We start from the raw sequence: 14,421 nt of genomic DNA on the forward strand, positions 1-14,421 counted from the left end.
AACAACAAAATATATATATATATATATGTGTGTGTGTGTGTGTGTGTGTGTGTGTGTGTGATCATCCTGTGCTAGAAGTTACACAGAAAATGAGACAATGACATGGTCCTTGCCTTTGAGGGGCTTATAGCAGGAGAGGGAGTAAAATTAAACATACATGAAGCACTAATAGAAGAAAATAATTAAATGCTAAATATAACTAAATGCTAATTACAATTAAGTGCTTCCTGACCCTGCATAATCCAACATGATTCCACATGTCATGCCAGCATCAGTCTTGGAAATGAGCCAATTCACCTGGGCTTTGGCAAGGGCAAATGAAATGGTTAAGAGAGCTCTCAGGAGGGCAAAGAAGCTAAGGGGCTTATGTTCCTCAGTCTTGGATGATTATCATCAAGTATGCTCTATCCATGGGCAAGATTGTATAGCCCTTGAGGACAGGCATGGATGGATGCAGATAGCCCCAAGTACTGCACTGCAATAAGGCTTTTCTGTGGTTGACAAAACTAAAGCTTGAGGGACCACACTTGGCTCTGTGGTGGGGCGGCAACAGCCAGACACTCAACTGGGGCTTCTTTAAAAAAAGGCCTCTGAGCTATTAAATCACAAGGAATGAGGCTGAGATCACCTCTCCCCCATCTTCACTGCTGCTTATAGACTTGCACTCTTTTTGATGAGGCCCAACACTTCAGTCAGAAATTTTATTTGCAACTGTAGGCAGATCTTGCCCCCTTTGAAAGATTCACAGCTGTGCTACTAAAAATGTCCTGAGGTTTAACCAACCTCTTCATCTCAGAGGCAAAACATACAACCCTGAGGTCCTCCCAGGAGAGCCTGTCTAAAACTAGTTCCACTGCTCAAGAAAATGAGTGTCAAGGCTAATATTCTTTTCTGTGTTCCCCAGGCACAGAAATACGAGGAACCCAATATTCACCACTAGGAACTCCTGAAGGACCTTGTCTGCTCTTCAGGTCTAAGCCTGTAAAGAGGTACTTTCTTAGAGCTAGAATATCAGGGTGAGAGGCTTCAGGAGAGCCCCAGCCATTCCCTTTTCTCTGGGTAAGGAATGACTGAAGCCAGGAGCACAGCTAAGTCTTCTACATTGGGACTATAGCTTTAAGCAGACTTTGGCTGGGAACCCAAGGGCTCCCAGTCAGAGTACCATCCTCCCCACCCTCCCTCTGAAATCTGAGGCAGGCCCCACCCAGTACACTGGGTGATGCTGATGGAAAAACAGATCCTTGCAATGGTAGCCTGGAACCATTTCACAGAAGGATCTGCTGAGATCCACCCCAGGTGGATCAGGCACCCCCGCAACCCTCACTCAATAAACAAAGAAACAAAAGGCCAGGCCCTCTGAGGGTACCTTTGGAGTTCCCATCTACCTGATTCTCTGAGAAAGAAATTCCCCCAGAATCTAAAACAGAGGCCTCACTGAGCTGGTAAGGCACCCTCTCTTTTCCCTGGTCTCAAGAAGTAACCAAGGACACAGAAGCAGTTACGTTATAAACTTAAGGCCCTGCATCCTTTTTACTTTCCCAAACTGAGACAAGGCAGCTCCCCAGCATCGGGACCAATTCCCACATTTATAGTAACTCCTCTGTTTCCAGAAAATAAGTATCAAGATAAGGAAAGTGACACTAAAGAGACATGCAGCCACTTTGCTTGTACCCTCTCTGGACCTTAAAGAGTTAAAGTCTAGCCATTATTTCCTACCAGGGCTGAAGCTAATATAAACCACCTGCTCAGACGCAAGAAGCGGGACCAGAGGGTCAAGTTGCTGAGCTCTGGAGTCTGTTCTGAAAAAGCTTCAGTTTTAAGTACAGAACAAGTGATAGGCCAAAGGCCAGAGGGTCTGAGCTGCAGCAGTACTGCTCTCCTTACCCCGGCCCTGGCCTGGGTGCCAGCTTCTTTGAGACTGCCTCTTAGCCACTTATTGCCCATCAAGGGAACACCAGCCCTACCTCAAGATAACACCAAAGTGACCTTTGGTCCCAGAGAGTTGTTAAACTACACGTATCTGTCAGCTCATGGGCCCTTGCTTCTGCTGAACCCTCATTCTCTTAGTGCTAACTCCCACTCCCAGAATTTCAGGGCCCAAAGCCCACACAAGCTCCCACCTCAAAGGGTCCTTCCCAGAACCCCACCCCCTTCTCCACCTGATAGTTCCAAAGGACTACAGCCTCACAGCTCACAAAGGAAATGGCTGCCCCATCTGTGCGCCAGTGCTCACTTGCAAAATTTACTACCACTTACCCTGAGACCCTGCCTGCCTGTAGCCTAAGAATTCCATGCTCTGTACCCCTTTCTTAGAAAGATACCCATCTGAGAGACACTCACATGCAAAGAGTGAAAATCCTGATCTTGGGGCTCCTCCTCCTCCTCCAACTCTGGGACAGATAGGTCAGGAGGCACATGCAAGCAAACACTCAGACTTCACCTGGCAGGTTACCCCAGAGGGGCCAAGCCACCTTGCCCTAGGCTAACAAGCTATAAAAACAGCATAGGAAATACGCTAGTACATCCCCTGCCTCTGAGAAGATAAAAGGCAAAAGGACCAGTGGCTCCAAGAGACGCCATACAGAGAAAAACAATCTCTTTCAATTCCTGGGGAGGACTGGGTAGACCGTCTGGTCCAAGTCCAAAGAGTTTCCTGAGGTCAGGGGCAAACCAGTTTGGTCCTTCTAAAGGGACTAGCTTGGGCTCAGGCCTCCTCCTCTTAACAGACCACCCCATCTTTGTAGCCTAGAGTTTGGCACAGAACCCCAAGGCCCTGGAGAGGAACAACAGAGGGATTGCAGGGGAAACCAAGATTCTCTGATTTCTTCAAAAGTGGCTTACTGATGTCTGCCCCTTCTCCCCACGCTCTGGAGGGTCCAGATCAGGATTATGGCAAAAGAGCTGCAATCAGGAACGAGACCCGCAACCAGGCTCGCAGCCATGTATTGTACAGAGGCGCGTACATACACACTTACACACACACACTCACCTGGGCCCCCACCACTATATTCACACACCCTCGTCCCTACTAGCTGACAAAATGAACCCTTTTTTTACTGCCCACCACCGCGCACACACCCAGGGCCTCACACACCCAGGGCCTCACGCAGAAATGGTGAAGCCCTCTCATGAGCTGCCTCTACAGCTCAACGGGCAGGCGCACACGCTTTCCTTCTCTGAACAAAAACATGCTGACATCTACGCAAGGGGGGAAAGAAAGCAACCCTTTGCTCTGAAAGGCGCCAGCTCCCGGATGTTGGCAAGCTCTACTCCACAGCGCCTGTTTCTGAGTATGTTTACTTGCTCTCCCTCTTCTCTCCCTCCCCTTTAAGGATGGCGCAGGAAAGGGAGGTGAGGGGGGAGAATCCACCCCACTCCCTCTTCCATGTTTGAACAAAAACCCAGAGAAACAGTGAGAAAGAAAAAGTCTCGGTGCAGGGGGGCCTTACCAGACTCCTAAAGCCAAACGCATCTACAGGTTTTAATCCGCCATTAGCATTTAAATCTTGAAAGGAGAGGAGGAAGGGGGGGCCAGTGGAAAGTAACCCCACACACAAAAGAAAAGTTGTTGGTTTTCTTCTCAGTCTGCCTGGCAGGAGCGATCTTCCTGGCTGACAGCCAGAAGTGCGTCACAGCCAGGAGTCTGCTTTCTTTAAAGGCACAGCAAGCTTCCCTGATCTGGGAGCGACAGCAAGCAGGGGACTCTCAGTGGGGGTGGGGCCCAGAGGGAGGGGGTGCACTGGAGAGGAGGGGCTGCAAAGGGGAAGGCTGGAGGCTTGCTCCACGAACAAGAAAAGCAGGACGAATAGGGGTGGCGGATTGCGGGTGAAGGCACAAGCAGGCAGGCAAAATTACAGAACTCCAACAGCAGCAAGAGTCAAGGCAAACTGTGGCGTAAACACACAAAACACATCTCACAGTGGCCTGCCTGACAAACCTGGGATCAACCGGACACTCCCCCTTCGCTCTGTTTTCCACCCAGAGTTTAAGGCCGCAGTAATAATCTGTCCATCTCTCTGGACAGCAATGGAAGGGTAGGACAAGGGCTGTCCTGATAATTAGATCAGCCCCTGCCTGGCGGACCGCAGGGCAGGGAGGAAGACCCGGGAACAGAGGCTTTGAAGAACAAGCAACATGCAGGCCCTTTGATCGGGGGCAGCTTCCTACCAGCCCCAGGGCAGGCTGTGTCTTTAAGCACAACCACGCCGCTCACACACAAAGCACCCTGCCACCTTCCATGGGCACCGCCTGCCCTGCTCTGGGACACGGCCACCCCCTAAGTCCATTCCCCGAGGGAATCTCTCCAGCCCATACCTTCTGCGTGACAAGGCCAGGATGCCGTGCTGTGCCCGCTCCTCCCCCTCCGCCACCCAAACAAGAAGCCCAGGCAGATTCTGGCCCTGGAGTACAGGCCTGCGCTGTCCTGTGCTGCGTGCTATTGTCGGCTGTGGAATGGCCGCCAAAATCCCAGCTGTGCTGCCAGAACCTAATCCCCTGTTCCGCTGAGCATTTGTGGGGAGGGGCTGAGGGGCCAAGGCACGAGACCGAGTACTCTAGGCACTGGCTGCAGCCCTTAACAGACGCAGGCACCAGGACTTGTAGGCTCTGCTTCTCCTACATGGCTGAAAACAAAAGATGTCTGACTCTTAGAAGACAAAACCACAGCATTTCCCCCCACTACATAGCGACCATCACCAAGGTTGAAAGGGAAGCCCACCAGATGGTCAACAGACACCGCCTAATCTTATGCCACAAACATTTATTGAGCACCTACTATGTGTAAGGCACTCCTACAGGAAACTGTAGGAAGTATACAAAGATGAATTAATTAAGCCCCAGCATCTGCACTGAGGTAGGTTGTAATTCCACAGGAGATATGAAATGTGACTTGAAGATTAATTTCAAACTGGTGTACTACTTTCCATAAAAGCTGTAAAGAAAAATTCTAACCAGTTTAGAGTAGGGAAGGATTACGAAAATGAAGCGCCATTTTAATTTGGACCTTGAAACACACAGGTAGCATTTCCCCAGATGGAAACAGAGAGGTGTGGGGAGGAAGAAGAAGCAGAGAGGAGGCATGGAAGCAGTAGGAGAAAAGGCTTGAAGAGTGAGGTGGGGTCAGAGAGCTAGGAGGATCTTGAACCTCAAACCAAGGAATCAAATATTTGTAAGTTTATTTGTTTGTTATTAACACAGAGCTGTGGTATGACAAAAACGGTGCCCCAAGTTTATTATGATATATACCTGAATGAGACCAGCAGCAATGAGGTGAGTCAGGAGGCTGCAGTCAGGAGACAGGTAATGAGGGCACACAAGAGGGTAAGAAAGAATGGAAAGGGGGCTTGGCACGACGGCTCACACCTGTAATCCCAGCACTTTGGGTGGATCACTGGAGCCCGAGAGTTTGAGACCAGCGCGGGCAACATAGGGAGATCCCATCTCTACAAAATTTCATGAATAAAAAATTAGCCGGGTGTGGTGGCCCGCACCTATAGTTCCAGCTACTCGGGAGGCTGAGGTGGGAGGATCACTTGAACCCAGGTGGAAGCTACAGTGAGAGACATTGTGGAGACAGGGTAAAGAACGGACAGGAGGCAGAGAGAGGAACTGTACAGGGGAGAAAAGTATGAGGGATGATATGAAGAATTAAACTGAGGAGATGACAGGATGTCAGAAGAAGAGAGAAAACAGAGTATAATAAGTAGTAGCTGGTGGGTCACAGTGGCTCATGCCTGTAATCCCAGCACTTTGAGAGGCCAGCCTGGGCAACATGGCGAAACCCTGTTTCTACCAAAAAATACAAAAAACCACACAAAAACACAAAAACACAAAATTAGCCAAGTAGAGTTCTTTTTTTTTTTTTTTTTTTTTTTTTTTAAGAGGCAGGGTCTCACTCTGTCACCCAGGCTGAAATGCAGTGGCAAGATCATAGCTCACTGTAACCTCAAACTTCTGGGATCAAGTGATCCACCTGCCTCAGCGTCCCAAGTAGTGGGAGTACAGGTGTGTGCCACCATGCCTGGCTCATTTTTTTTTTTTTCTGTAGAGACAGGGTCTCACTATGTTGCCTAGGCACAGCATTATTATAAATTCTTCTCTAAAAATTCTATGCTTCTCCCAAAGCCCTGGGATTACAGGCATGAACCACCACACCTGGCCCAGAGTTGTCTTTGTCTTTTTCTACTAGGAGGTATACTATAGAGGTCACAATCATTGGCTACAGTTTATAACATACAGGCTAAAATGTTTTACACATAAGACAACCAGTAAAACGTCATGATTTACAAACAAATTAGTGTCTTTTTTAGTGTCAAAGACCCAGCTACTCAGGAGGCTAAGATGGGAGAATTGCTTGAACGCGGAATGAGCAGAGATCATGCCACTGCACTCCAGCCTGGGTGCCAGAGTAAGACTCTGTCTCAATAAATACATAAATGGACAGATAGATAGATAGACAGAAAGACATATAGTAGCTAATGCTTACTGAGTGCATACTGTGTACCTGACACTATTCTACTGACCTAACATGTACGAACTCATTAATCTTAAAAACTCCCTTATGAAGTAGGTACCTTTATCACCCAACCTTAGAGAGGAGGAAATTGAGCTACGAGACTAAATAATTTGCCAAGATCACACAGCAAGTAAATGGTAGAAGTCTCTACCACATGCTGCTAACTATTTGATGTTGGCAGGAAACTTCTGAGCTTTAGTACCCCTATTTGTAAAATAAGAATAAAGACACCCGTTATAAAAAAGTGATGAAAATTAATGAAAATTAATTCAATAACACCTATAAGGTGTCCAACACACTGGCTAGCATGTAAGGCATGGATGGGTGCTTCCTGCAGACTAATTCCTGTTTGGCATTTTGGTCCCTTGTCACCAAGGTGTCCAAACAGAAGTTGGCTCACCAATTGTCTGGGAAGCCAGAGAGGGTATTCTGCCTGGAGCAGGAGGCTGGATCCTCTGTCTGTCTGCTTTCTTCCCATCAATCTGCCTCTCTAGGTTTTACTTTAGGGTCCAGCTCAAGTATTTAATATATTTGATTTAATATTCCTAACTCCTCAAATATTTAACAGTTAACAGGGGTTACCTTGGGGGAGGAGTTAGATTGTAGGGAACATTCACTTGGGGACATTCTATGCTGTATGTTTTTTTTTTTTTGAGATGGAGTCTTGCCCTGTCACCCAGGCTGGAGTACAATGGCATGATCTTGGCTCAATGCAACCTCCATCTCCTGGGTTCAAACAATTCTCCTGCCACAGCCTACCAAGTAGCTGGGATTTATAGGCACCTGCCCCCATGCCCAGCTGACTTTTGTATTTTCAGTAGAGACAGGGTTTGACCATGTTGGCCAGGCTGGTCTCGAACTCCTGACCTTGTGATCTGCCCACCTCAGGCTCCCAAAGTGCTGATTACAGGTGTGAGCCACCATGCCTGGCCTTGCATTTATTTTTAATAATCTTATATTACACTGGTGGTAAGAAAAATGTAACTACCTCTTACTCTTGGCACTTATGTGTATATGCATGAAAGTCTTGTCTTCACATCTAGAATGGAAATTCCTCAAGGGCATAACCAGTTCTACCTCTCTCTCTCTGTGATCCCCCATAACACCTAGCACACTAGCACTCCTTAAATCTGCTTCTCCAAACTACATCTGGATGTCAGGTTTACAAATTCAACTTTCTGGCCACCAGAGAATGACTGTGGAGGGCGGTTGAGATGAGATGGGGGTGGGGGTCAGACCAAGGATAATTGCTGTAGGCTCCCCATGACCCTGCTGCTTCTTCCAGGCCCTGTAGGCTATTCCCACTGTATGATTTGTAGTCTGTAGTTACCAATCACTATTAGCAGGAAGAGAAGTTCTTATTCAAAGGAGCACCGTGAAAGCAAAAGCAAAGCAGATACCAAAACTTTTATAGAAAAGCAAAGTGGCAAACATAATTGTTTGGGGTTTTGTTTTTTGTTTTCTTGAGACAGAGTCTCACTCTGTCACCCTGGCTTGAGTGCAAGTGGCACAATCATGGCTCACTGCAGCCTCAGCCTCCTGGGCTCAAACAATTCTCCCACCTCGGCCTCTATAGTAGTTGGGACTACAGGTGCGTGCCACCACGCCTGAATAATTTTTGTATTTTTTTTGTAGAGACAAAGTTTCATCATGTTGCCCAGGCTGGTCTCAAACTCCTGGGCTCAAGTGATCTGCCTGCTTCAGCCTCCCAAAGTGCTAGGATTACAGGCATGAGGCATCACAGGCCTGGCCAAACTTAAAGACTGGCATTATCAATGCTCCAGAAAATGTATAAGGCGAAAATAGGAGGGAGGCCTGCTAAAACTGTCCTGGCCACATATGGCAATAGGTCAGCCCTGACGTTTCCTAGCCCAGATAGAACTGACACTGTCTCAAAAAGTCTCCCCAGCCTGGCCCCTTGCTCTAAACTCAAGGCAACAGCTTCCAGCTGTGCAGCTTCTTAAAAGGCTGAACCTTCCCCTGGAACCCCTCTGCAAAGCTGCCAAGTTTCTGGGCCAGCTCTTCAGGGCAGCCCAAGGAGCCTGGCCAGTTTCTCCAGCATTTCCCTCCTCTTCCTCCCGCCTGTGGCAGCAGCAGAATTTCCACAGCTCCTCTCACAGCCTAGACAGGCAGCAGGCAGCCACATGGCTCCTGCCTGATTCTTACTGTCCCCAAAAGAGTGGGAAAGGAGTGGTAAAACCTTTCTAGAAAAAGAGAAGAAGGGTCAGGCATGGTGGCTTACACCTGTAATCCCAGCACTTTGGGAGGCTGAGGCAGGCAGATCACCTGAGGTTGGGAATTCGAGACCAGCCCGACCAACATGGAGAAACCCCATCTCTACTAAAATTACAAAATTAGCTGGGTGTGGTGGTGCAGGCCTGTAATTCCAGCTACTCGGGAGGCTGAGGCAGGAGAATCGCTTGAACCCGGGAGGCGGAGGTTGTGGTGAGCCAAGATTGTGCCATTGCACTCTACCCTGGGCAACAAGGGTGAAACTCCATCTCAAAAAAAGAAAGAAAAAGAGAAGAAAAGAAAGGCGTTGGGGGTGGGGGAGGGAGAGGGAGAGGGAAAGAGAGAGACAGAGAGAGAAAGGAACGAAGGAAGGAAAAGAGAAGGGAAGGAAGGAAGGAAAGAAATTACTTTAAATTTGGTAGGGAGGGCTGGGCACAGTGGCTCACGCCTTAATCCCAGAACTTTGGGAGGTTGAGGCGGGCAGATCGCTTGAGCTCAAGAGTTCAAGACCAGACTTTCCAACGTGGCAAAATCCCATGTCTACTAAAAATACAAAAATTAGCTGAGTGTGGTGGCAGGAGCCTGTAATTTCAGCTACTTGGGAGGCTGAGGCAAGAATCACTTGAATCTGGCCGGGTGCGGTGGCTCAAGCCTGTAATCCCAGCACTTTGGGAGGCCGAGGCGGGTGGATCACGAGGTCAGGAGATCGAGACTATCCTGGCTAACATGGTGAAACCCCGTCTCTACTAAAAATACAAAAAACTAGCCGGGCGTGGTGGCGGGCGCCTGTAGTCTCAGCTACTTGGGAGGCTGAGGCGGGAGAATGGCGTGAACCCGGGAGGCGGAGCTTGCAGTGAGCCGAGATCACGCCACTGCACTCCAGCCTGGGAGACACAGCGAGACTCCGTCTCAAAAAAAAAAAAAAAAAAGAATCACTTGAATCCAGGAGGAGGAGGTTGCAGTGAGCTGAGACTGTGCCACTGCACTTCAGTCTGGGTGACAGAGTGGGACTCCGTCACAAAAAAAGAAAAATAAATAATTTTAAATTAAAATAAATAAATTTCAGTAGAGTTCAGATAGAGGTTGAAGCAGGGTGGTGACTGGTTAGGAGCACAAAGGTTATTTCAAAGGGTCAGGTGATGCTCCTGCCTCAGTCTCCTGAGTAGCTGGGACTACAGGCATATGTCATTGTACCAGGATTTATATTATCATTTTTGAAAGTTTAAACAAAAAAAGACTGGAGCTGGGTGTGGTGGCTCATGCCTGTAATCCCAGAACTTTGGGAGGCCAAGGTGGGAGGATAATTTGAGCTCAGGAGTTCAAATTCCTCAGGAGTTCAAGACCAGCCTGGGTAACATAGCGAGATCCCCATCTCTACAGAAAATAAAAGAATTAGCCGGACATGTTGGTGTGTGCCTGTAGTCCTAGCTACTCAGGAGGCTGAGGTGGGAGGATTGCTTGAGTCCAGGAGTTTGAGGTTATAGTGAGCTATGATCACGCCACTGCACTCTAGCCTGGGCAATAGAGCAAGACATGTCTCAAAAAACAAAAACAAATAAATACTAGGAGAGTTCAAGTCCCCAATCATCCCCATGGGATGATTGTAACACAAATAATCAGCCTGGCATTCAATGCCCTCCATGACCTGTAACTTCTAGAGTTCTAGCTTCTAGAGTCGTTATTCCCTTACCCAAACCCTCCACTCTGCCAGGCAGGTCTATAAAGTTACAGATTGTCAGCCAGGCGCGGTGGCTCACGCCTGTAATCCCAGCACTTTGGGAGGCTGAGGCGGGCGGATCACTTGAGGTCAGGAGATGGAGATCATCCTGGCTAACACGGTGAAAACCCGTCTCTACTAAAAATAGGCGTGATGGCAGACACCTGTAGTCCCAGTTACTCAGGAGGCTGAGGCAGGAGAATGGCGTGAACCCAGGAGGCAGAGGTTGCAGTGAGCCGAGATTGAACCACTGCACTCCAGCCTGGGCGGCAGAGTGAGACTCCGTCTCAAAAAAAAAAAAAAAAAAAAAAAAAGTTACAGATTGTCCAGAGGATTAGACAAGATGACCGCAGGGGACACGCTCTGGATTAGCTACGAATTACAACAGTAACAGCAACGACAATGATAGACTTTATGATGCCAGGACATAAGCGACAGAGAAAAGACTAGAAGGCATTGTATTGGGCAGTTTTATTTTACTTTATTTTTTAAATAAAATTTAAAAAAACATATGGAACTCTTCACAAATTTGCATGTCATCCTTGCACAGGGGCCATGCTCATCTCTGTATGGTTCCTATTTTATTTTGTTCCACTTTTAGTACACATGCTGCCGAAGCGAGCACTGGGTAGTTTTAAAAATGAGGAAATCTGAGGCTCTGAGGCTCAGGAATTAGGTGACTTAAATGATTTAGTCGTGTAAATAGTAAGTTGTCTACCTTGTCCCTATATTATCTTTTTTTTTTTTTTTTTTTTGAGATGGAGTCTCGCTCTGTCACCCAGGTTGGGGTGCAGTGGTGCGATCTCAGCTCACCGCAACCTCTGCCTCCCAGATTCATGTGATTTTTGTACCTCAGCCTCCCGAGTAGTTGGGATAATAGGCATGAACCACTGTACCCAGTTAGCCTATATTATTCTCTACAGCTGTTAAACAGACAATCATTGAGTGAATTAATAAAAGCTAGCACATTCTCAGCGAATCGAAGAAGCCGTGTGCTTTTCCTCATGAAAATCAACTTTTTTTATTTCTTGAGACAGAGTTTTGCTCTTGTCCCCACGCTAGAGTGCAATGGCACGATCTCAGCTCACTGCAACCTCCACCTCCCGGGTTCAAGCGATTCTTCTGCCTCAGCCTCCCAAATAGCTGGGATTACAGGCGCCCGCCAACACGCTGGGCTAATTTTTTGTATTTTTAGTAGAGATGGGGTTTCACCATGCTGGGCTTGAACTCCTAACCTCAGGTGATCCACCTGCCTGGGCCTCCCAAAGTGCTGGAATTACAGGAGTAAGGCACCGCACCAGGCCGAAAATCAACTTCTTAATCAAAATAATCAAACACCTCCACTTTCAAAACTAATCACTAAAGAATTTTTTTCTGAGAATCCGAGAGCTTTACAAACATTAAAGAACCAAAACTTCTCTGAAAACAGCAAACACCAAGAAAAGCCTTCTACTAGAAGGGATGTTGGCAATATCTCAAGGATGAGAGGGGGAGGCTGTAAGGAAACGCTGGTGCTAAAGGGAAGGACTGCTGTTTCAGGAGCCTGACCTTGAGCTTATTTACCATGGCCTCATTCTCCCTCTCCAGAGGATAGTGGCTAATTAATGAGGCAGTGTTGGTAAGCCTGAGGCTTCCTGGGGAGAAAAGCAGAGGGCAAATCAAAACCCAGAGAGGATTCATTATAACATCCAACAGGCCCACTCAGTTCTCTTTCAAGAAGGCCTTTCTACAAAACAGCTAAGAACCTCTCCACCCTGTTTCACTGTCACAGAGGAGTAAAACGGCTCTGTCCCTACAGGCAACATATGAACATATCTAGCACGTTTGCTCACAAACACAGAATTAATTATAAGAAATGTGAAAGAACCTGAAACGGAGGGGGAATACTCTTACTGCAGACAGCCTCCATGATGGTAGAAAACACACCAGATCTGGTGTTGAAAGCCCCTGGAGGGGGGATGGGTCACTTACTAGCGATGTGGCTTAATGCAAGTCACAGAGGCAAATTACTGAGACCCAAGCTAGGGTCAGATCAGCTCCAAAGTACCTTTTCAGGGCCAGGCACAGTTGCTCATGCTTGTAATCCCAGCACTTTTGGAGGCCAAGATCGGAGGATCACTTGAGCCAAGGAATTTGAGACCAGTGTGGGCAACATAGTGAGACCCTGTCTCAAAAAAAAAAATATATATATATATATATATATTTGTGTGTGTGTAAATATATATGTGTGTGTGTGCGTGTGTATATATATATATTTGCCTATCCATCTATCTATAGATACATAGATAAGTAAATATATATCAAAAAATGAAAATTGGCTGGGCATGGTGGTGCGTGTCTGTAGTACTGGCAACTTGGGAGGTTAAGGTGGGAGGATCACTTGAGCCCAGGAGTTTGAGGTTACAGTGGGCTATGATCGTGCCACTGCACTCTAGCCTGGGCAACAGAGTGAGACCCTGTCTCTAAAATAAATAAATAAATAAAGTACCTTTCCACTCCAAAAATTCCCATGATTCTTTCCACAGGATACCACTCTCAACAACAAATCTTGTAGTAGAACTCATCTCCTCAGAATCTGGTCAAAACATCACTAGTTAGGGTGTTCTTTCCAAAAAATAGCAAATCTCCTAGAAACAGGCACACTGTGTGTTACCCTATTAGGACCCATCCCCAAAGCGAGGCACATATGGGTGCTTCATTAATACTCTGTTGAAAGGAGGTCCTTGGAAACTGGTAGTACCAACTTAGCATGGCATACAATGAAAGGTGACTGGAGCCACACTTGAGGAACTACAAGGCAGCTTTTCATAAATAAAAGCCACAAAATGCAATTTTTAACTACATCTGTCTAAACAGCCTAAAGAAAAGTAGCTTTCTATACCTAGGTCTTCACCCCTTCTCCTCCCCACTGCTCTACTTTATCATCCCTGTCCTACACAGTACTGAGACCCCTGTCTTTCTGTCCAGGTCCACTTTTCCTTTTTCCATACCAGAATGCCTTTAATCACTGATAGAAATGAACAAACACGAATATGAGTTCTAAACAGGAAGATAGATTGCCTCAAGAACCAAACTTGTCAATATGTTACTAATAAGTGAAATAAGAGGGAATGGTGCCTAACATGGGCAGATAAAATAAAACCCTAAAATACCTATTGTGCTAGGGATTTGAACACACTTCAGGATTTTTAAGGAAGGTTGTGTCTCACATCTCAATTAATCTTCCCAAAAGAACCCTAAGAGGTGGCCGGGCGCGGTGGCTCAAGCCTGTAATCCCAGCACTTTGGGAGGCCGAGACGGGCGGATCACGAGGTCAGGAGATCGAGACCATCCTGGATAACACGGTGAAACCCCGTCTCTACTAAGAAATACAAAAAACTAGCCGGGCGAGGTGGCAGGCGCCTGTAGTCCCAGCTACTCGGGAGGCTGAGGCAGGAGAATGGCATAAACCCGGGAGGCGGAGCTTGCAGTGAGCTGAGATCCGGCCACTGCACTCCAGCCTGGGCTACAGAGCGAGACTCCGTCTCAGAAAAAAAAAAAAAAAAAAAAAAAAAAAAAAAAAAAAAAAAAAAAAAAAAAAAAAAAAAAAAGAACCCTAAGAGGCAAGGTTTATTCCAATTTTATAAATTAGGATCCTAAGGCTCAGTAAGAAGAAAATACCTGCCTCAAGGTCGACTGGTAAGGCTGCAGAGCAAGAACTCAAAGAGACGTCTTCTAAATCCAGTGTTCTCTCCAGCACATCTCCGCTACATCTTCTATCTTTCTCATCAGTACAGGTCTTTATGTATACAAAGCATTTCTGCATTCATTGTTCATACTGCTTCTGCCACGGCTCATGAAAAGGGCAATACAGGTATCTAAATGGCACCAGATCTATATCCACCTTTTTTTTTTTTTTTTTTTTGAGACAGGGTCTTGCTCCATCACCCAGGCTGGAGTGCAGTGGCACAATCATAGC

General features: G+C 47.0%; 2 protein-coding genes and 1 pseudogene across 9 annotated transcripts in view; 1 reads left to right on the top strand and 2 right to left on the bottom strand.

Moving 5' to 3' along the window:
- The window catches only part of NUMA1 (nuclear mitotic apparatus protein 1), an 82,102-nt gene that overhangs the window by 35,913 nt on the left and 31,768 nt on the right, over positions 1 to 14,421 (bottom strand). For 2 of the 8 annotated variants that reach the window (XM_050756045.1, XM_050756040.1), the window contains exon 1: positions 3,450 to 3,913. The exons of 4 other annotated variants lie outside the window; for them this stretch is intronic. The gene's annotated coding sequence lies outside the window, so the exon portion shown is untranslated. Of the gene's footprint in view, positions 1 to 3,449; positions 3,914 to 3,937; positions 4,079 to 4,314; positions 4,782 to 14,421 lie in introns of those variants that run through there. 2 more of the 8 variants (XM_050756041.1, XM_050756044.1) reach the window with 2 other exon arrangements.
- LOC126935216 (folate receptor alpha) overlaps positions 3,522 to 14,421 on the top strand; it is a 181,199-nt gene continuing 170,299 nt past the window's right edge. Inside the window, exon 1 of the mRNA XM_050756417.1 lies at positions 3,522 to 3,531. The gene's annotated coding sequence lies outside the window, so the exon portion shown is untranslated. The remainder of the gene's footprint in view (positions 3,532 to 14,421) is intronic.
- LOC126936653 (uncharacterized) lies at positions 10,969 to 11,068 on the bottom strand (annotated as a pseudogene).

Source organism: Macaca thibetana, chromosome 14 (genome assembly GCF_024542745.1).
Source record: "Macaca thibetana thibetana isolate TM-01 chromosome 14, ASM2454274v1, whole genome shotgun sequence".
Lineage (NCBI taxonomy): Eukaryota > Metazoa > Chordata > Mammalia > Primates > Cercopithecidae > Macaca > Macaca thibetana.